We start from the raw sequence: 22,746 nt of genomic DNA on the forward strand, positions 1-22,746 counted from the left end.
CAGCGGAAGCAGTCCACTGACCAGTAAATCCCTTCCTCTTGTAACCAAGCTCACGCAAACCACCCCACCAACTCCCTCAGTGTCAATTTCCTCCTTCCCCAGGAATGCCAATAGTCCTGCAGGCCATGTCACTGGCAAGTCTGACGAGTCCTTTCCTGCCTGGGATTCCTCCGATGCATCCTTGCGTGTAACGCCTACTGCTGCTGGCGCTGCTGTTGTTGCCGCTGGGAGTCGATGGTCATCCCAGAGGGGAAGTCGTAAGCCCACTTGTACTACTTCCAGTAAGCAATTGACTGTTCAACAGTCCTTTGCGAGGAAGATGAAATATCACAGCAGTCATCCTACTGCAAAGCGGATAACTGAGTCCTTGACAACTATGTTGGTGTTAGACGTGCGTCCGGTATCCGCCGTTAGTTCACAGGGAACTAGACAATTTATTGAGGCAGTGTGCCCCCGTTACCAAATACCATCTAGGTTCCACTTCTCTAGGCAGGCGATACCGAGAATGTACACGGACGTCAGAAAAAGACTCACCAGTGTCCTAAAAAATGCAGTTGTACCCAATGTCCACTTAACCACGGACATGTGGACAAGTGGAGCAGGGCAGGGTCAGGACTATATGACTGTGACAGCCCACTGGGTAGATGTATGGACTCCCGCCGCAAGAACAGCAGCGGCGGCACCAGTAGCAGCATCTCGCAAACGCCAACTCTTTCCTAGGCAGGCTACGCTTTGTATCACCGCTTTCCAGAATACGCACACAGCTGAAAACCTCTTACGGCAACTGAGGAAGATCATCGCGGAATGGCTTACCCCAATTGGACTCTCCTGTGGATTTGTGGCATCGGACAACGCCAGCAATATTGTGTGTGCATTAAATATGGGCAAATTCCAGCACGTCCCATGTTTTGCACATACCTTGAATTTGGTGGTGCAGAATTTTTTAAAAAACGACAGGGGCGTGCAAGAGATGCTGTCGGTGGCCAGAAAAATTGCGGGACACTTTCGGCGTACAGGCACCACGTACAGAAGACTGGAGCACCACCAAAAACTACTGAACCTGCCCTGCCATCATCTGAAGCAAGAAGTGGTAACGAGGTGGAATTCAACCCTCTATATGCTTCAGAGGTTGGAGGAGCAGCAAAAGGCCATTCAAGCCTATACAATTGAGCACGATATAGGAGATGGAATGCACCTGTCTCAAGTGCAGTGGAGAATGATTTCAACGTTGTGCAAGGTTCTGATGCCCTTTGAACTTGCCACACGTGAAGTCAGTTCAGACACTGCCAGCCTGAGTCAGGTCATTCCCCTCATCAGGCTTTTGCAGAAGAAGCTGGAGGCATTGAAGAAGGAGCTAACACGGAGCGATTCCGCTAGGCATGTGGGACTTGTGGATGCAGCCCTTAATTCGCTTAACAAGGATTCACGGGTGGTCAATCTGTTGAAATCAGAGCACTACATTTTGGCCACCGTGCTCGATCCTAGATTTAAAGCCTACCTTGGATCTCTCTTTCCGGCAGACACAGGTCTGCTGGGGTTGAAAGACCTGCTGGTGACAAAATTGTCAAGTCAAGCGGAACGCGACCTGTCAACATCTCCTCCTTCACATTCTCCCGCAACTGGGGGTGCGAGGAAAAGGCTCAGAATTCCGAGCCCACCCGCTGGCGGTGATGCAGGGCAGTCTGGAGCGACTGCTGATGCTGACATCTGGTCCGGACTGAAGGACCTGACAACGATTACGGACATGTCGTCTACTGTCACTGCATATGATTCTCTCAACATTGATAGAATGGTGGAGGATTATATGAGTGACCGCATCCAAGTAGGCACGTCACACAGTCCGTACTTATACTGGCAGGAAAAAGAGGCAATTTGGAGGCCCTTGCACAAACTGGCTTTATTCTACCTAAGTTGCCCTCCCACAAGTGTGTACTCCGAAAGAGTGTTTAGTGCCGCAGCTCACCTTGTCAGCAATCGGCGTACGAGGTTACATCCAGAAAATGTGGAGAAGATGATGTTCATTAAAATGAATTATAATCAATTCCTCCGCGGAGACATTGACCAGCAGCAATTGCCTCCACAAAGTACACAGGGAGCTGAGAAGGTGGATTCCAGTGGGGACGAATTGATAATCTGTGAGGAGGGGGATGTACACGGTGATATATCGGAGGGTGAAGATGAGGTGGACATCTTGCCTCTGTAGAGCCAGTTTGTGCAAGGAGAGATTAATTGCTTCTTTTTTGGGGGGGGTCCAAACCAACCCGTCATATCAGTCACAGTCGTGTGGCAGACCCTGTCACTGAAATGATGGGTTGGTTAAAGTGTGCATGTCCTGTTTTGTTTATACAACATAAGGGTGGGTGGGAGGGCCCAAGGATAATTCCATCTTGCACCTCTTTTTTCTTTTCTTTTTCTTTGCATCATGTGCTGATTGGGGAGGGTTTTTTGGAAGGGACATCCTGCGTGACACTGCAGTGCCACTCCTAGATGGGCCCGGTGTTTGTGTCGGCCACTAGGGTCGCTAATCTTACTCACACAGCTACCTCATTGCGCCTCTTTTTTTCTTTGCGTCATGTGCTGTTTGGGGAGGGTTTTTTGGAAGGGACATCCTGCGTGACACTGCAGTGCCACTCCTAGATGTGCCCGGTGTTTGTGTCGGCCACTAGGGTCGCTAATCTTACTCACACAGTCAGCTACCTCATTGCGCCTCTTTTTTTCTTTGCGTCATGTGCTGTTTGGGGAGGGTTTTTTGGAAGGGCCATCCTGCGTGACACTGCAGTGCCACTCCTAGATGGGCCCGGTGTTTGTGTCGGCCACTAGGGTCGCTAATCTTACTCACACAGCTACCTCATTGCGCCTCTTTTTTTCTTTGCGTCATGTGCTGTTTGGGGAGGGTTTTTTGGAAGGGCCATCCTGCGTGACACTGCAGTGCCACTCCTAGATGGGCCCGGTGTTTGTGTCGGCCACTAGGGTCGCTAATCTTACTCACACAGCTACCTCATTGCGCCTCTTTTTTTCTTTGCGTCATGTGCTGTTTGGGGAGGGTTTTTTGGAAGGGACATCCTGCGTGACACTGCAGTGCCACTCCTAGATGGGCCTGGTGTTTGTGTCGGCCACTAGGGTCGCTTATCTTACTCACACAGCGACCTCGGTGCAAATTTTAGGACTAAAAATAATATTGTGAGGTGTGATGTGTTCAGAATAGGCTGAAAATGAGTGTAAATTATGTTTTTTGAGGTTAATAATACTTTGGGATCAAAATTACCCCCAAATTCTATGATTTAAGCTGTTTTTTAGGGTTTTTTGAAAAAAACACCCGAATCCAAAACACACCCGAATCCGACAAAAATAATTCGGTGAGGTTTTGCCAAAACGCGTTCGAACCCAAAACACGGCCGCGGAACCGAACCCAAAACCAAAACACAAAACCCGAAAAATTTCAGGCGCTCATCTCTAGTGTGCACACGGTATTATGAAGGAATTGAAGGAACCAGGAGGAAGCAGAGGGGTGTAGTACGGTATGCCAGCGGCCGGGCTCCCAGCGACCAGCATACTGGCGCCGGGAGCCCGACCACCGGCATACCGACAGTGTGGCGAGCGCAAAGGAGCCCTTTGCCACGCTATTTATGCTCCCTCCAGGGGGGTCATGGACCCCCACGAGGGAGAATATCTGTCGGTATGCCGGCTGCTGGGTATACTGTGCGCCGGGATCCTGACAGTCGTCAACCTGAAGACCACCCGAAGCAGAGATGTGCCTGATGTGCTCAGCTGTTTAATCTGTGGAGCCCCTTCCCTGACTGGAACCAGATCACAGCACTTCCTAAACATAAATGCTATGTGAGCTCAGCACCAGAGACCACTGGTTCCTAGCTATAGTGTGCACATCTAAGCTTTAAATAATGAATTCCATTAATTGAGTATATATATATATATATATATATATAGGCAATTATTGCTTTCTGCTCCTGCAATCAATTTGCCATCTGTCGGGATCTCGGCAGTCAGGATACTGATGCCGGAATCCCGACAGCTGACAACCGAATCCTGGCGCATAGGGGCTATTCCCATAGTGTGAGAATAGAACCTGTGGTGAGTGCAGTAAGCCACTGAGCCCGCAAGGTGACTCTTAGCCCTTGCCCTGCTGACGGCATTCTGGCGGACGGGATGCCACTGTTGGGATCTTGACAGCTGACATCCCGCCCGCCAGTAAGTAGTATGTAACCCGTACTATGAGTGCCGCTTCTATTTGACCATTATATCTATGTAGTGTATATATCTCTCTTCCTCCCTCTATAATCATACTGTATACTGTATACACGGTCGAGTCACATAATTATGACCACCTCCTACATTTGTCGTCAGCAGCGCGTAGCCCATGAAGTAGGTCACGTCTCATGCGCTGGCTTGGTGGGTACATAAGGTGCGCGATAGGCCTTCTGCGCACATATAACTTGTTACTGTCTTGGGTAAAGGAGGCGATTTATCTGAGTTGCAAAAATGGATGATTATTGGTTTTCGGGCCAAGGGTGGCAGTATTTCTGAAACAGCGCAGTCTGTGAACTGTTCGGCTGGCAGTCTGTGAAGGTGTATCATGACTGGACAAATAGCACCACTGCGAATAACCGATGTGGTAACTGCGGAGCATCACATGCCACTGATGTGAGAGGTGAACGTTGGCTTTGAAGGAGTGTGAGGGCCAAGTGACACACTAAAGTCAAGCAGCTCACCATCAAAATGAACCTGGGGGCTACCAGACAGGTGTCTAAAACAACACTTCGGCCCATCTAGCTGCTGTCCGTGCTGCACACGACAGTTACTCTGGCCTATTAGCTGGTGGTTATAATAATGTGACTCGACCGTGTATATACAAAACTGCAAAGGTTTTAGGCGTGTGTGGGAAAATGCTGCACAGTAAGAATGTTTTAAAAAATAGAAGTGTTAAAAATTCATTTATATTAATTAACAAAATGCAAAGTGAATGAACAGAAGAGAAATTTTAATCAAATCAATATTTGGTATGATCACCCTTTGCCTTCAAAACAGCATCAATTCTTCTAGGTACACTTGCACACAGTTTTTGAAGGAACTCTGCAGGGAGGTTGTTCCACACATCTTAGAGAACTAACCACAGATCTTCTGTGGATGTAGGCTTGCTGAAATCCTTCTGTCTCTTCATGTAGTCCCAGACAGACCCGATGATGTTGAGATCAGGGCTCTGTGGGGGCCATATCATCACTTCCAGGACTCCTTGTTCTTAATTTTATACCGCATGTGAAAACCGGAAAAAAAAGTATACTGTCCCAAACAGCCCTCTGTAATGATGAATGTAGCAGCACTGTGCTGTTATTGCTATATCTCAAAAGCAAAAAGGTAAAATATGGAAAGGGAAATTAACTTCTGCACCAATGGGTAGTTAGTACCTATTTAGGGAACTTTGATTATTGCTTATGAAGTCATCATATAGTCCTATTATACAAATGGGGGTGCTGCCTTAGACAACTTGTATAGAAGACAACATTTTTTCTCTTTTTTTTTGTAATTCTGTCATTGCTATAGCAATCCCAGATGCCCCAACTGCAGCACAGTCCAAAATGCAAATAGGGGAGCCACACCAACTGCCAGTCCTGGCCGGTGATGTTAAAAGCGTTTGGGGTGGCAGTTGGTGTGACTCCCCTATTTGCATTTTGGACTGTGCTGCAGTTGGGGCATCTGGGATTGCTATAGCAATGACAGCATAGTGCTACCATAGTCATCATTACAGAGGACTGTTTGGGACAGCATGCTTTTTTCCTAGCTTTCACACATGGTATATAATTTTATTTATATATACATTCCTGTGGATATAATGCACTATGGCGACCATTTATTAATAATCAGGTTTTCGACCTGATAACTATAGTTTTTTATTGCCGCTTCTAACGGCAATAAGAGATGATATATCGCCAGTTTGTATCAGGAATCAAATGCAGGGAGAGAGGTTCTGATAGGAGCCCATCTCTGTGATGTGTAAATTAGAGATGAGCGCCTGAAATTTTTCGGGTTTTGTGTTTTGGTTTTGGGTTCGGTTCCGCGGCCGTGTTTTGGGTTCGAACGCGTTTTGGCAAAACCTCACCGAATTTTTTTTGTCGGATTCGGGTGTGTTTTGGATTCGGGTGTTTTTTTCAAAAAACACTAAAAAACAGCTTAAATCATAGAATTTGGGGGTCATTTTGATCCCAAAGTATTATTAACCTCAAAAACCATAATTTACACTCATTTTCAGTCTATTCTGAATACCTCACACCTCACAATATTATTTTTAGTCCTAAAATTTGCACCGAGGTCGCTGTGTGAGTAAGATAAGCGACCCTAGTGGCCGACACAAACACCGGGCCCATCTAGGAGTGGCACTGCAGTGTCACGCAGGATGTCCCTTCCAAAAAAACCTCCCCCAACAGCACATGACGCAAAGAAAAAAAGAGGCGCAATGAGGTAGCTGTGTGAGTAAGATTAGCGACCCTAGTGGCCGACACAAACACCGGGCCCATCTAGGAGTGGCACTGCAGTGTCACGCAGGATGGCCCTTCCAAAAAACCCTCCCCAAACAGCACATGACGCAAAGAAAAAAAGAGGCGCAATGAGGTAGCTGTGTGAGTAAGATTAGCGACCCTAGTGGCCGACACAAACACCGGGCCCATCTAGGAGTGGCACTGCAGTGTCACGCAGGATGGCCCTTCCAAAAAACCCTCCCCAAACAGCACATGACGCAAAGAAAAAAAGAGGCGCAATGAGGTAGCTGTGTGAGTAAGATTAGCGACCCTAGTGGCCGACACAAACACCGGGCCCATCTAGGAGTGGCACTGCAGTGTCACGCAGGATGTCCCTTCCAAAAAACCCTCCCCAAACAGCACATGATGCAAAGAAAAAAAGAGGCGCAATGAGGTAGCTGTGTGAGTAAGATTAGCGACCCTAGTGGCCGACACAAACACCGGGCCCATCTAGGAGTGGCACTGCAGTGTCACGCAGGATGTCCCTTCCAAAAAACCCTCCCCAAACAGCACATGACGCAAAGAAAAAAAGAGGCGCAATGAGGTAGCTGACTGTGTGAGTAAGATTAGCGACCCTAGTGGCCGACACAAACACCGGGCCCATCTAGGAGTGGCACTGCAGTGTCACGCAGGATGTCCCTTCCAAAAAAACCCTCCCCAATCAGCACATGATGCAAAGAAAAAGAAAAGAAAAAAGAGGTGCAAGATGGAATTGTCCTTGGGCCCTCCCACCCACCCTTATGTTGTATAAACAAAACAGGACATGCACACTTTAACCAACCCATCATTTCAGTGACAGGGTCTGCCACACGACTGTGACTGATATGACGGGTTGGTTTGGACCCCACCCAAAAAAGAAGCAATTAATCTCTCCTTGCACAAACTGGCTCTACAGAGGCAAGATGTCCACCTCATCTTCACCCTCCGATATATCACCGTGTACATCCCCCTCCTCACAGATTATCAATTCGTCCCCACTGGAATCCACCATCTCAGCTCCCTGTGTACTTTGTGGAGGCAATTGCTGCTGGTCAATGTCTCCGCGGAGGAATTGATTATAATTCATTTTAATGAACATCATCTTCTCCACATTTTCTGGATGTAACCTCGTACGCCGATTGCTGACAAGGTGAGCGGCGGCACTAAACACTCTTTCGGAGTACACACTTGTGGGAGGGCAACTTAGGTAGAATAAAGCCAGTTTGTGCAAGGGCCTCCAAATTGCCTCTTTTTCCTGCCAGTATAAGTACGGACTGTGTGACGTGCCTACTTGGATGCGGTCACTCATATAATCCTCCACCATTCTATCAATGTTGAGAGAATCATATGCAGTGACAGTAGACGACATGTCCGTAATCGTTGTCAGGTCCTTCAGTCCGGACCAGATGTCAGCATCAGCAGTCGCTCCAGACTGCCCTGCATCACCGCCAGCGGGTGGGCTCGGAATTCTGAGCCTTTTCCTCGCACCCCCAGTTGCGGGAGAATGTGAAGGAGGAGATGTTGACAGGTCGCGTTCCGCTTGACTTGACAATTTTGTCACCAGCAGGTCTTTCAACCCCAGCAGACCTGTGTCTGCCGGAAAGAGAGATCCAAGGTAGGCTTTAAATCTAGGATCGAGCACGGTGGCCAAAATGTAGTGCTCTGATTTCAACAGATTGACCACCCGTGAATCCTTGTTAAGCGAATTAAGGGCTGCATCCACAAGTCCCACATGTCTAGCGGAATCGCTCCCTTTTAGCTCCTTCTTCAATGCCTCCAGCTTCTTCTGCAAAAGCCTGATGAGGGGAATGACCTGACTCAGGCTGGCAGTGTCTGAACTGACTTCACGTGTGGCAAGTTCAAAGGGCATCAGAACCTTGCACAACGTTGAAATCATTCTCCACTGCACTTGAGACAGGTGCATTCCATCTCCTATATCGTGCTCAATTGTATAGGCTTGAATGGCCTTTTGCTGCTCCTCCAACCTCTGAAGCATATAGAGGGTTGAATTCCACCTCGTTACCACTTCTTGCTTCAGATGATGGCAGGGCAGGTTCAGTAGTTTTTGGTGGTGCTCCAGTCTTCTGTACGTGGTGCCTGTACGCCGAAAGTGTCCCGCAATTTTTCTGGCCACCGACAGCATCTCTTGCACGCCCCTGTCGTTTTTTAAAAAATTCTGCACCACCAAATTCAAGGTATGTGCAAAACATGGGACGTGCAGGAATTTGCCCATATTTAATGCACACACAATATTGCTGGCGTTGTCCGATGCCACAAATCCACAGGAGAGTCCAATTGGGGTAAGCCATTCCGCGATGATCTTCCTCAGTTGCCGTAAGAGGTTTTCAGCTGTGTGCGTATTCTGGAAAGCGGTGATACAAAGCGTAGCCTGCCTAGGAAAGAGTTGGCGTTTGCGAGATGCTGCTACTGGTGCCGCCGCTGCTGTTCTTGCGGCGGGAGTCCATACATCTACCCAGTGGGCTGTCACAGTCATATAGTCCTGACCCTGCCCTGCTCCACTTGTCCACATGTCCGTGGTTAAGTGGACATTGGGTACAACTGCATTTTTTAGGAGACTGGTGAGTCTTTTTCTGACGTCCGTGTACATTCTCGGTATCGCCTGCCTAGAGAAGTGGAACCTAGATGGTATTTGGTAACGGGGGCACACTGCCTCAATAAATTGTCTAGTTCCCTGTGAACTAACGGCGGATACCGGACGCACGTCTAACACCAACATAGTTGTCAAGGACTCAGTTATCCGCTTTGCAGTAGGATGACTGCTGTGATATTTCATCTTCCTCGCAAAGGACTGTTGAACAGTCAATTGCTTACTGGAAGTAGTACAAGTGGGCTTACGACTTCCCCTCTGGGATGACCATCGACTCCCAGCGGCAACAACAGCAGCGCCAGCAGCAGTAGGCGTTACACGCAAGGATGCATCGGAGGAATCCCAGGCAGGAGAGGACTCGTCAGACTTGCCAGTGACATGGCCTGCAGGACTATTGGCATTCCTGGGGAAGGAGGAAATTGACACTGAGGGAGTTGGTGGGGTGGTTTGCGTGAGCTTGGTTACAAGAGGAAGGGATTTACTGGTCAGTGGACTGCTTCCGCTGTCACCCAAAGTTTTTGAACTTGTCACTGACTTATTATGAATGCGCTGCAGGTGACGTATAAGGGAGGATGTTCCGAGGTGGTTAACGTCCTTACCCCTACTTATTACAGCTTGACAAAGGGAACACACGGCTTGACACCTGTTGTCCGCATTTCTGGTGAAATACCTCCACACCGAAGAGCTGATTTTTTTGGTATTTTCACCTGGCATGTCAACGGCCATATTCCTCCCACGGACAACAGGTGTCTCCCCGGGTGCCTGACTTAAACAAACCACCTCACCATCAGAATCCTCCTGGTCAATTTCCTCCCCAGCGCCAGCAACACCCATATCCTCCTCATCCTGGTGTACTTCAACACTGACATCTTCAATCTGACTATCAGGAACTGGACTGCGGGTGCTCCTTCCAGCACTTGCAGGGGGCGTGCAAATGGTGGAAGGCGCATGCTCTTCACGTCCAGTGTTGGGAAGGTCAGGCATCGCAACCGACACAATTGGACTCTCCTTGTGGATTTGGGATTTCAAAGAACGCACAGTTCTTTGCGGTGCTTTTGCCAGCTTGAGTCTTTTCAGTTTTCTAGCGAGAGGCTGAGTGCTTCCATCCTCATGTGAAGCTGAACCACTAGCCATGAACATAGGCCAGGGCCTCAGCCGTTCCTTGCCACTCCGTGTGGTAAATGGCATATTGGCAAGTTTACGCTTCTCCTCCGACAATTTTATTTTAGGTTTTGGAGTCCTTTTTTTACTGATATTTGGTGTTTTGGTTTTGACATGCTCTGTACTATGCCATTGGGCATCGGCCTTGGCAGACGACGTTGCTGGCATTTCATCGTCTCGGCCATGACTAGTGGCAGCAGCTTCAGCACGAGGTGGAAGTGGATCTTGATCTTTCCCTAATTTTGGAACCTCAACATTTTTGTTCTCCATATTTTAATAGGCACAACTAAAAGGCACCTCAGGTAAACAATGGAGATGGATGGATTGGATACTAGTATACAATTATGGACGGGCTGCCGAGTGCCGACACAGAGGTAGCCACAGCCGTGAACTACCGCACTGTACTGTGTCTGCTGCTAATATATAGACTGGTTGATAAAGAGATAGTATACTCGTAACTAGTATGTATGTATAAAGAAAGAAAAAAAAACCACGGTTAGGTGGTATATACAATTATGGACGGGCTGCCGAGTGCCGACACAGAGGTAGCCACAGCCGTGAACTACCGCACTGTACTGTGTCTGCTGCTAATCGATAGACTGGTTGATAAAGAGATAGTATACTCGTAACTAGTATGTATGTATAAAGAAAGAAAAAAAAACCACGGTTAGGTGGTATATACAATTATGGACGGGCTGCCGAGTGCCGACACAGAGGTAGCCACAGCCGTGAACTACCGCACTGTACTGTGTCTGCTGCTAATATATAGACTGGTTGATAAAGAGATAGTATACTCGTAACTAGTATGTATGTATAAAGAAAGAAAAAAAAACCACGGTTAGGTGGTATATACAATTATGGACGGGCTGCCGAGTGCCGACACAGAGGTAGCCACAGCCGTGAACTACCGCACTGTACTGTGTCTGCTGCTAATATATAGACTGGTTGATAAAGAGATAGTATACTCGTAACTAGTATGTATGTATAAAGAAAGAAAAAAAAACCACGGTTAGGTGGTATATACAATTATGGACGGGCTGCCGAGTGCCGACACAGAGGTAGCCACAGCCGTGAACTACCGCACTGTACTGTGTCTGCTGCTAATATATAGACTGGTTGATAAAGAGATAGTATACTCGTAACTAGTATGTATGTATAAAGAAAGAAAAAAAAACCACGGTTAGGTGGTATATACAATTATGGACGGGCTGCCGAGTGCCGACACAGAGGTAGCCACAGCCGTGAACTACCGCACTGTACTGTGTCTGCTGCTAATATATAGACTGGTTGATAAAGAGATAGTATACTCGTAACTAGTATGTATGTATAAAGAAAGAAAAAAAAACCACGGTTAGGTGGTATATACAATTATGGACGGGCTGCCGAGTGCCGACACAGAGGTAGCCACAGCCGTGAACTACCGCACTGTACTGTGTCTGCTGCTAATATATAGACTGGTTGATAAAGAGATAGTATACTCGTAACTAGTATGTATGTATAAAGAAAGGAAAAAAAACCACGGTTAGGTGGTATATACAATTATGGACGGGCTGCCGAGTGCCGACACAGAGGTAGCCACAGCCGTGAACTACCGCACTGTACTGTGTCTGCTGCTAATATATAGACTGGTTGATAAAGAGATAGTATACTCGTAACTAGTATGTATGTATAAAGAAAGAAAAAAAAACCACGGTTAGGTGGTATATACAATTATGGACGGGCTGCCGAGTGCCGACACAGAGGTAGCCACAGCCGTGAACTACCGCACTGTACTGTGTCTGCTGCTAATATATAGACTGGTTGATAAAGAGATAGTATACTCGTAACTAGTATGTATGTATAAAGAAAGAAAAAAAAACCACGGTTAGGTGGTATATACAATTATGGACGGGCTGCCGAGTGCCGACACAGAGGTAGCCACAGCCGTGAACTACCGCACTGTACTGTGTCTGCTGCTAATATAGACTGGTTGATAAAGAGATAGTATACTACTAATATTATATACTGGTGGTCAGGTCACTGGTCACTAGTCACACTGGCAGTGGCACTCCTGCAGCAAAAGTGTGCACTGTTTAATTTTAATATAATATTATGTACTCCTGGCTCCTGCTATAACCTATAACTGGCACTGCAGTAGTGCTCCCCAGTCTCCCCCACAATTATAAGCTGTGTGAGCTGAGCAGTCAGACAGATATATAATATATATAGATGATGCAGCACACTGGCCTGAGCCTGAGCAGTGCACACAGATATGGTATGTGACTGACTGAGTCACTGTGTGTATCGCTTTTTTCAGGCAGAGAACGGATATATTAAATAAACTGCACTGTGTGTCTGGTGGTCACTCACTATATAATATATTATGTACTCCTGGCTCCTGCTATAACCTATAACTGGCACTGCAGTAGTGCTCCCCAGTCTCCCCCACAATTATAAGCTGTGTGAGCTGAGCAGTCAGACAGCTATATAATATTATATATAGATAATAGATGATGCAGCACACTGGCCTGAGCCTGAGCAGTGCACACAGATATGGTATGTGACTGAGTCACTGTGTGCTGTGTATCGCTTTTTTCAGGCAGAGAACGGATTATAAATAAAAGTGGTGGTCACTGGTCACTATCAGCAAAACTCTGCACTGTACACTACTGAGTACTCCTAATGCTCCCCAAAATTAGTAAATCAAGTGTCTAAACGGAGAGGACGCCAGCCACGTCCTCTCCCTATCAATCTCAATGCACGTGTGAAAATGGCGGCGACGCGCGGCTCCTTATATAGAATCCGAGTCTCGCGATAGAATCCGAGCCTCGCGAGAATCCGACAACGTCATGATGACGTTCGGGCGCGCTCGGGTTAACCGAGCAAGGCGGGAAGATCCGAGTCGCTCGGACCCGTGAAAAAAAACATGAAGTTCTGGCGGGTTCGGATTCAGAGAAACCGAACCCGCTCATCTCTAGTGTAAATATAAAGTGATCGCATAAGTAATCTCTATACTTTCATTTTCTAGGGCTGGATGCACTATTGTATATGTGCGGTGTGTTGACCGCGCATGGGTGACTGGACAGTGCTGAAGTGGGATCTGCAGGATTATTAACCTATAGGCTACAATGACTAACTCCATCTTCAGATGGCGTTAGTTTCCCAAGCTTGGTAACTGGCAATAAAGCAGCCACCTTAGTAACCTACGGGGCTGCTTTTATGATTGTAAATAGAAGACTGATATCTGCTGCAGACCTGTGTAGATACATTTGAGGGATACCTAATATTTGCGGATACCATCTCCTGCTATTGTTGTTTTATATAAAATAATAAGTGGTTCATGCTTCATATGAGTGAAGAGGGAAGGGAGATTGAGGTGGTTGAAGATAGATGCTAGATATGTCCTCCATGGTGCTAGCCACACCCCATGGCACAGGCCACATACCCACATCACAATTCACACTCCCGCTGCATTGGACATACCTCCTGCGGCGGCACATGGTAGGCCCATCATAAATGTCAGCTCCAGGCCCATGTGATGGTTACAGTTGATGGTTACCTAACTGGTTTTACTCTAATTTTTCATTTTTACTTCTTTGCAAGCCAGGCACGACATGCATCTATAGAAACCCTTTGATGTTATGCCCCCACATTTTTCTATAGGTTGGTGAGCACTCCCCACCAAACTGTTGCTCAAGTTCGGAGCTTTTCTATAGATACATTTCAGTTTTTCTGGTAATTTTCCATACAACACTGGGTCCTCTTGTAGGATACCCCAGTGTTTGGCGATAGATTTTTCTATGTATTTGTATTGATTATTGAATGTAGTAAATAAATGCCCTATCAAAAGTGCTTTTCACGTTGTTTCCAGCTCCATCCGCCCCATTGGTAATCCGGCCTTGACCATCAATAACAATGTGTTTGCAATTAGGGATTTTATAACACATGCCACTAAAAATGTTATAGACACGATAGAATGTGAATGTAGCATTTTAATATATATGGAGAACATCAAGGCCACTTAAAGTGCACCTTGGGGAACACTTAAGGAACATCAAGAAGGGCCTTGAGACTCAAGCCTTTTCTGATCATTTTCCGAAAAAACATAATTGTTGGACGTCCGCCATTTTACGGTTCATAGGTATCCAATGGGTTAAAGGACATTGGCGGCGCCGAGATCAAGCCAGCCAATTAGCAAAAACTGAAATGAGGACTATCTATGAATTAGGAACACTGCAGCCAGGAGATTTGAATATATACTTTGAAGTGAAGTGGTTTCTGTGACACATTGGCCTTTTGTCTATTTAAAATGGTGTTTTTTTTTATATTTTAAAATGTATATTTGTGATTATTAATATATGTTATTAATTCTATAGTGAGATGATGAAATCATGCTATGATATAAAATCCACTATCCCGGCATGGAAACATGATTTAATAATGGCACCGAGATACAATAGTATTTGAGAAATACAAACAACTTAGATCCATAAGCATGTTACAAGTGCACTGTGTGTGATATGAGAATGCTTTCGATCACTATGGCAACAATTTATGCTGATCGCCGCGATGAAAAAAAACAGCTGACCGGAAGAATTCGGGTTTCTATGCCAACAGAGGTTAGACCACTATAGCAACGCCTATGCCAACTGCTGTAAAGAGCAAGAACAGCTGACTGGAAGTATCTGTGTTGCCATGCCAACGGAGGGTGGGAAACGGAAGCCCGGCACACAGGATCACGGAATTTTAGAATTACTGTGTATAGGGATCAGATGTGCTGGGTCCAATTGGATGGGACTGGGAGGGTTAAATACTCTCACTTTGTGGACTTTGACATGCACGCCGAGCTAGCCTTGAGAAAGATCTGAGGAGGGTCAGAACGCGTGGGTGCTCACGAGATTGGTATCCTGTATACGGTGACTGATGTGCACTTGCCTGTCAGTGGAGGAGACGGACTGGAATATAGGAGGGACCCGCAGCTGCAGCCGGGAGGACTCTTTATTCATATGCCTTTAAGAACTGGTTGCAGCCGGTAATTGTTCATTCACACTGCTAATTACTGCATATCGTCTCAATGTCTTTTTTGTGACAATTTTATGTGTTTTATTAAATGTGTAATTTTGAAAGCAGTATTACACTATTTTGCATTTCTCTTATCTTTCGGTTTCTAATTGACGTGCTATTGGTGTGCAATACACGTGAGTCAATACAACTGAGAAAGGGGTGGACAATCTATGAAAAGTGGAGCCACCACACCAACAAACAATCAATCAATCAATCAATCGTCTAAGCGCTGGTGGAGTGGTATCATGTTTTGTTTTATGTGCATTATTGTGGTGGAGGTGGGAAGAACCTCTTGCTAGATTGCCTAATTACCAGCTGCTGTGCACACTGTATGTTGGGTGTCATTCTGACCCGATCGCTCGCTGCAGTTTGTCGCAGCTCAGCGATCGGGTCGGAACTGGCAGCCGTCGTTGCCTAGTGATCGCCTCTGAAACAGAGGAGGTCGCTGGGCGGAAGGGGGTTGGAAAGCGGCGTTAAGCCGCCGTTTAGGGAGAGCAGTCCGGCCAATGCAGGCGTGGCCGGACTGTTGGGTCACACGTAGCCGCTGCGGGCCGGGGAGCGACGAGTAGCCTCCGGCCAGCACTGCGCTGGTCGGAAGCTACTCTGGAAGTGCAAAGGCATCGCCGCTGTACGATGCCTTTGCACTTCTGTGGGGAGGGGGGGAGGTTGGCCCTGACATGTGGGGCGGTCTAGCCCATGTCAGTGTGAATGATCGTAGCTGTGCTAAATTTAGCACAGCTACGATCAACTCGGAATTACCCCCCGTTGTCATTATCTTTTGATCAGATATAGTAAACAATGTGGCTCATTTCGACCCTTCCTGAGCAACGTTGTTTACTATATTGACTAGTGTGTAAGCCAGAGGTTCCCAAACTGTGTGCCGTGGCTCCTTGGGGTGCCTCGGGCCACTTGCAGGGGTGCCCTGGGTTGGGGGTCCAGGACCATTTCAAATCATTCATGGTCAATATAATAGGCAAAACCAGTACTGGTGGCTGCCAGTCATAAAATATATGGCCAAACAGAAGCAATTCCTGTCCCTCACCACACAACTGACCCTAAGGATGACATATAAACGCGATCTACTTAATGTAATATTTCTTTCTAAATTTCTCAATAAGAAATTTTTGGCCTAGGGGTGCCGTGTAAAAAATTCTGATATTCTAGGGCGCCGTGATTAAAAAAAAGTTTGGAATCCACTGGTGTAAGCTGTAAACGATGAGCGATGTGCAGCCCCCGTGGGCAGGGCATTTCTGCTGAGGAGGATGCCCATGTGCACCTCCGGGTGGGCCCCCTCCTCTGTACAACGCTGTAGACTACAGCATTGTTCCTGAATCTACTGTGCATGCGCAGGCCTCCAGAAACATGGCGCCCGCCATGATCCGAAGACCAATTTGCCTACCGCACATGCGCGGTGGACATTTTGGCATTGATTTCCGCAATGACCGATGTGCCCAGCGCTGGACTCCAAAATTGTATTAAAACGGGTGCAGTGTGTGCGGTGTTGGCCCCTCCTGGACCCAGGGGCTCGTGTGCACTGCACACATTGCACCCATTATAGAAACGCCAATGCCCACGGGTCATTAATGACCCTCGGTCTCGGTCATGCATGCAGCTCAATTTTGACTCATCGTTCAAAGCTGCATGCTCCGGCCGGTCACGGCATGACGTCACTGTGCGATATCGCTAGTGTGTATGCACACGTCGGGCAGCAAGGCCCAGGAGGGGGACACACTAGGCGATGTTGCTCACCGAGCACATTGCCTAGTGAAAACCACCTAAGGACCCTATTCAGTAAGGATTGCAAATTCAGTTTTTCAGCAGAATTTGCAATCCTATGCTTTGCATGCTGGGGGCCACCTATCACAAGGCAAGGCCACCCAGCATGCAAACTGTTGCATGATCACGCCACAATTAATGTGCGGTAACAGAAATTAGGGAAGCCTCCTGCGGATGCAGCCTGGCTGCGACGGCAGGAGGCCCGCCGCCATCTTTTTGATTGGAGCGGCTGCATGTGATGTCATGCAGCCTGCCACCACGCCCCCGTTCGGAGGCCGCCATCCCGCAATGCTCCATCTCCACCTTGGAAACGAGCATTGCCACCCCGTGAATGCCTTTGCCTGTTAATCAGGCAGAGGTGTTTGCAAATACTGCGGGCGCATGCGCAGGTCAGGCCCTGGACATGCGCCCGCATCGTCTTTGTGATTATTGCAGTTGGATCACGATTTGCGATCCATCCTGAATGAGGTACTTAATTCCTTGAATCTAATAGACCACTGTATGCCATGAATACGGAGTAGCGGGGTCCTTTAGACCTGCCCACTAAGTCCTAGTCCTCATAGCATTTGCACCCCCTACACTCACTAAAGCTACGCACATGGCTACAGTTTACAGGAGAGATGTGCGCTGGACCATTTTTGCTGGATTTGAATTTGGCTCTGATTGGTTGTCTGGTTTTGGATTTGGATTTGCTTCTTTTTTTTTCCAAAAATTGTCAAAAAAGCTAAAGTCACATAATTTGAGCCTTTTTTTCTATAGTATTATTAACCTCAATAACATTAGTTTCCACTCATATCCAGTCAATTTTGACCACCTCACAGCTCATAATATTGTTTTCAACAAAATTGGCTAAAGGCTGCAGTGAGCTGACTGGTTACTAAGCAACAGAGCAGTGGCACAAGCACAAGGCAGTTTATAGCACATCTATGAAACACTACCACAGTATACTAGGATATAGTGCACAGAACAGTGCAAACAATAGATCTACATCACAGTTTGGTTCAAACTGCTTGGAGTCACAGGGCTTTGAAGTAAGGGCACTAGGGTAAAGCGCACCAAACAGTACAAACAATAGATCTATACTGTATATATATATATATTCCATAGACAAAAAACCTTACGGTTTCACAGGTCCCATTAAGGCTTCTTACACATGATCTGGCATTTCGGAAACCTGTTGTAACTCTTCCACTCAAACTCCAAAAAGCAATGAAATTCCGATCATTAAGGCTGACGCCTTAATGGACGTGTTCCTTGCGCAATACAGATATGGTATGCCATCACAGCCTGTGGGTAAGTGCAGATTCAGCACTCTCACAAAGTGAGATTGCTGTCACTCACACAATGGTGGAGCTGCTAATTCACAGATTTGTGTGCTCATTGGAATACACACATGCAGTCTATGCAACTGAAGGTCTGAGCAGTTATGTGGTGCACCAATCCCACTCAGTGCCCACATCCATCCCATTCGGTCACCACAACACTCCCACCTTGTTACAACATCCTTCTCACTCCATACATCCATCTCATTTAGTATACACATTTCGCTCCCTAAAACATCTTGGTTAATTGCTAAAACTATAATACCCCATCTACGGTCTATGCATCTACACTTATTTCCCCTATACACCCCCATGCTGCTCTGTCTTCCCCAATCCCTACTGCTGTGTTCTCCCATCTGTGCTAGTCTGTACTAACTTATCTGCACCACCTGTCTTTCCCCACCTGTGCCTTGTCTGTACCACCATTTCCTTCTCTCTGTGCTGCTCAGTGTTTCCCTCATCAATGTCACTCTGCCTCCTCCAATACATGGCACACTGTCTTCTCTCCCATCTGCAGCATTTTTTCTACCCATCCATGCCAGTGTTTTCAACACATCTGCATCGTTGTCCCCATCCGCACCACTCTGTCTACCTTCCCATACTTGCTATTTAATCTACCCCCTATCCACACCACTCTTACCCCATTCATGTAGCTGAGATCCTGAAGGTAAGTTTTGTGGGTCACTATTACCCAAGGATTAGGCCTAGCTGCCCCCCCCCCCCCAAGGGAAGGTAAAAATACTTATACCCTAAGATGTTGGGACTGTATTACCCTCATCCATGCTGCTCTGCCTTCTTCAATCTTTCCATCTGTACTGCTCTTACCCCTCCCAATCTGTGCTGCTCTATTCCCCTCTTCCACACCCATCCACACAGCTCTGTCTCCCCACCATCTGTGCCACTGTCTTTCCCCCATATGTTGCACTCTGTCTTGCCTCCCCCCATCTGTGGGGGTAATTCAGAGTTGATCGTAGATGTGCTAAATTTAGCACATCTACGATCATTTAGTCTGAGATGTGGAGGGGACACACAGGGATAGTCCACCCCGCATGTCAGGCCCCCCCCCCCCTTCCACAGGTGTAAAAGCTTTGCACGGCGGCAATGCTTTTGTACCTGACAAGTAGCTCCCTGGCAGCGCAGCTCCTGCGCCCTTGGCAGGGGGATTACCGCCGCAGCCCGCCCCCCCAATGGTCCAGAAACGCCTCCGTTGTGCAGACCATGCCCCGCCAACGGCATTCTAATGCTGTTTGCACGCCCCCCTCCTTCCCCACAACCACCTCTGCCTATCAATCAGGCAGGGTGATCGCAGCCAGTGAGATGCTGATAGCATCTCACTGGGCTCGCGTGGTACGCATGCGCAGTGCGACCATTGCGCATGCGCACCCCACAAACTAATTCAGACTGCGATCGCTGCCGCTGCAGTCTGAGTTATCCCGTGTTTCTTTGTCCCCCCATCAGTGCTGCTTAGTGTTCCCTCTATCCAAACACTTCTGTTCCCCCATCCACACTGCTCTGTCTCCTCCCTCCAATCAACAACACTCTTACCTCATCTGAGCAGCTTTGTCTTCCGCTCAGACCTTCAGTTGCATAGACTGCATGTGTGTATTCCAATGAGCACACAAATCTGTGAATTAGCAGCTCCACCATTGTGTGAGTGACAGCAATCTCACTCTGTGAGAGTGCTGAATCTGCACTTACCCACAGGCTGTGATGGCATATCATGGACAATATTTACTAAGATTCGTACTGCGTTCGTTTTCAATCGATGTGTTGTTGTTTTTCTAAGTGGCAATTCGGGCATTTACAAAAGGTCAAAATCGGCAGTGTTTGTAGCATTCGTATTTTTTTGCACTGTCGCACACAGAAATACGAATGAATACACCATCGGTCAAATGCGCCAGTCAATTAATAGAAATCGGTGATTTATCAATGTTTCGTATTTGTAGAATCGGCAGTAAAAAGCTTAAATGCGGCTGCAAAACTATACGATTTGTAATTTTTTGTACTTTTCAAATAGAACTGCTTTTTCCTGGCGTGTTTCACACTTCACTACTCTACAATGTTTTTTTTTTGGCCTCAACATACGTATTGCTGGTTTGTAATGTATTTTGTGTGTATTTGTGAATACCTGAAATGTAGTAAAATGCACTCACCATATTTTTCAAGATTGGAAAAAAGTTTGCAAACTACAAAAAATTGTTAGACATGAACCTTACATAGCATTTATGCTTCACTCATGGTCAAATGCAAATGATGCCTAAAGAAGAAACGTCTAAGGTATTAAAAAGCATCAAACATAATTGAAATAAAAAATAGTCAAGTTTTTTGATAAAAAAACATCACCTGTGCTGCATCCAGAGCCGGCCTTAGCTATAGGCAGGCTAGGCATTTGCCTAGGGCATCCAAGCATGTCTGGGGGCATCCAAGCATGTCCCTGCAGTATCTCATGCTGGGAGGGACAGTCTGCAAACTAACTGTTACTTTCCAAATGTATTCAATCAGTACTTGTATACACTGCTGTTCACATTTGTCAAATAAAATGCACACTCTCCCTTAAAGTTCTTTAAACTCCCTCCGACATGCTTGAATGCCCCTGACTTGTGAGACCTCAGACAGACAGCAGAAGCCTGGTAACTGCAATTCCTGGACCTGTGACATTTTCATTGACTATATAAGGTTATTACTGGATAGATCCTTATGATACCACATGTGTATTTGGAAGACTGCTTCACATAAATCTGACATCACCTAAACTGCTTGTGCACATGGGGGAGGGGGACCCTGCCATCCTGTGTGTGTCCCTTATCCCTGTGCAAACCCCAGGTGTCTGCAGGGACATACCATGGGCAGTGTTCTCCTCACACTTTATTTCCTAGTCAGTCCATGCCGTAAAATTCCCCTGCCAGGATGGCATACCCTGTGAGGTCACATCAGTATGGGTGCCCCTTTAACGGGTGCGAGTGCAAGCACGCACTCACCCTGCCACCCAATCTCACAAAACGCAGTCGTGGATCCAGGGAGCTGCATGGGCGCACACACTGACTGCAAGCACACCAGCAAGCAAAAGTACTAGCATTACTAATGTGGGGCATATGTGTCAGGTGCATCACTGTGTGGAATTATGTGTATTATGGGCATTACTAATGTGGGGTTATATGTTTCAGGTGCATCACTGTGTGGAATTATGTGTATTATGGGCATTACTAATGTGGGGTTATGTGTCAGGTGCATCACTGTGTGGAATTATTGTTATTATGGGCATTACTAATGTGGGGTTATATGTGTCAGGTGCATCACTGTGTGGAATTATGTGTATTATGGGCATCACTGTGTGCCATTATGCAGGGTTGAACTGGCCAACAGGGTACCCCCCCCCACCCTCAGTGGTCCCCACTGCCTAAGTGTTTCTGGGTCAGATGCAGAACTAGCGGCAGTGCTAGGGGGCACCAGACAAAATTTTGCCTAGGGCATCAAATTGGCTAGGGCCGGCTCTGGCTGCATCAGTACTGATTGTCACATAATTACCACCATGCATATTGTAATACTTAACTGTTGTTGTTGTTGTTATTATTATGTTCACCTAGCAAATACACACAACACACGTTTTGTTAATGACTGCTTTACTTGTGCGTTTGACTTCAAAATGTATAACTGTGAATGTTTTAAAATCACCTCGAAAGAAAAACTAATAAACAATATAAACAAAGGCCAATTATTATTCCTTGCGACTCTTTTCAGTGCCTGTCCCCTTTCCACTGGAGTGTCTCAGAGTTCTGGCAGACCGTCTGGGTGGTGACGTGACAGGAGTCACTATGGGGGTTGTTGCTGTTGAGCTCGAGCTTGTGTGGTTCCCTTGATGTCTCATATGCATTGTTAGATTTGTAAGAGTCAAGTTTAAGTCTCTTGTTGCTGACGTTTGACTCTCCATCATTCGGACCATGTTGTCTTGGGTTGTTTGTGTGGCCATAAAAAGCTGCAAGTAGCCTTGATGGAGCCTATGATTATCATCCATCACTCGTTGGTATATGTCGATCAGTCTATTGTTGTCTGCCCTCATGAGTTCCACTGTGTTGGCCACTCTTGTTAGCTCCATTGTTTGCCTGCTGCTGGTTCTGCATAGGCGTGGTATATGATGGGCTACACTTGCAGTGGACTGTGTTTGTTGTCGTAAGCAGTCCAAAGTATTGCTCTGCATGCTGGCCCAGCTGGCCCAAAAAGCTTGTTCTTGTGCCTGTGGTGTTTGGGGGGTTGGGCTTGTCTGTGGGTCAGGTGTGTGTGGAGTGGGAGGTGTGGCAAAGTGAGCGGTAGTTTGCTCATGCGGTGGTATGGG

The sequence above is a fragment of the Pseudophryne corroboree genome, chromosome 1, assembly GCF_028390025.1.
Source record: "Pseudophryne corroboree isolate aPseCor3 chromosome 1, aPseCor3.hap2, whole genome shotgun sequence".
NCBI lineage: Eukaryota > Metazoa > Chordata > Amphibia > Anura > Myobatrachidae > Pseudophryne > Pseudophryne corroboree.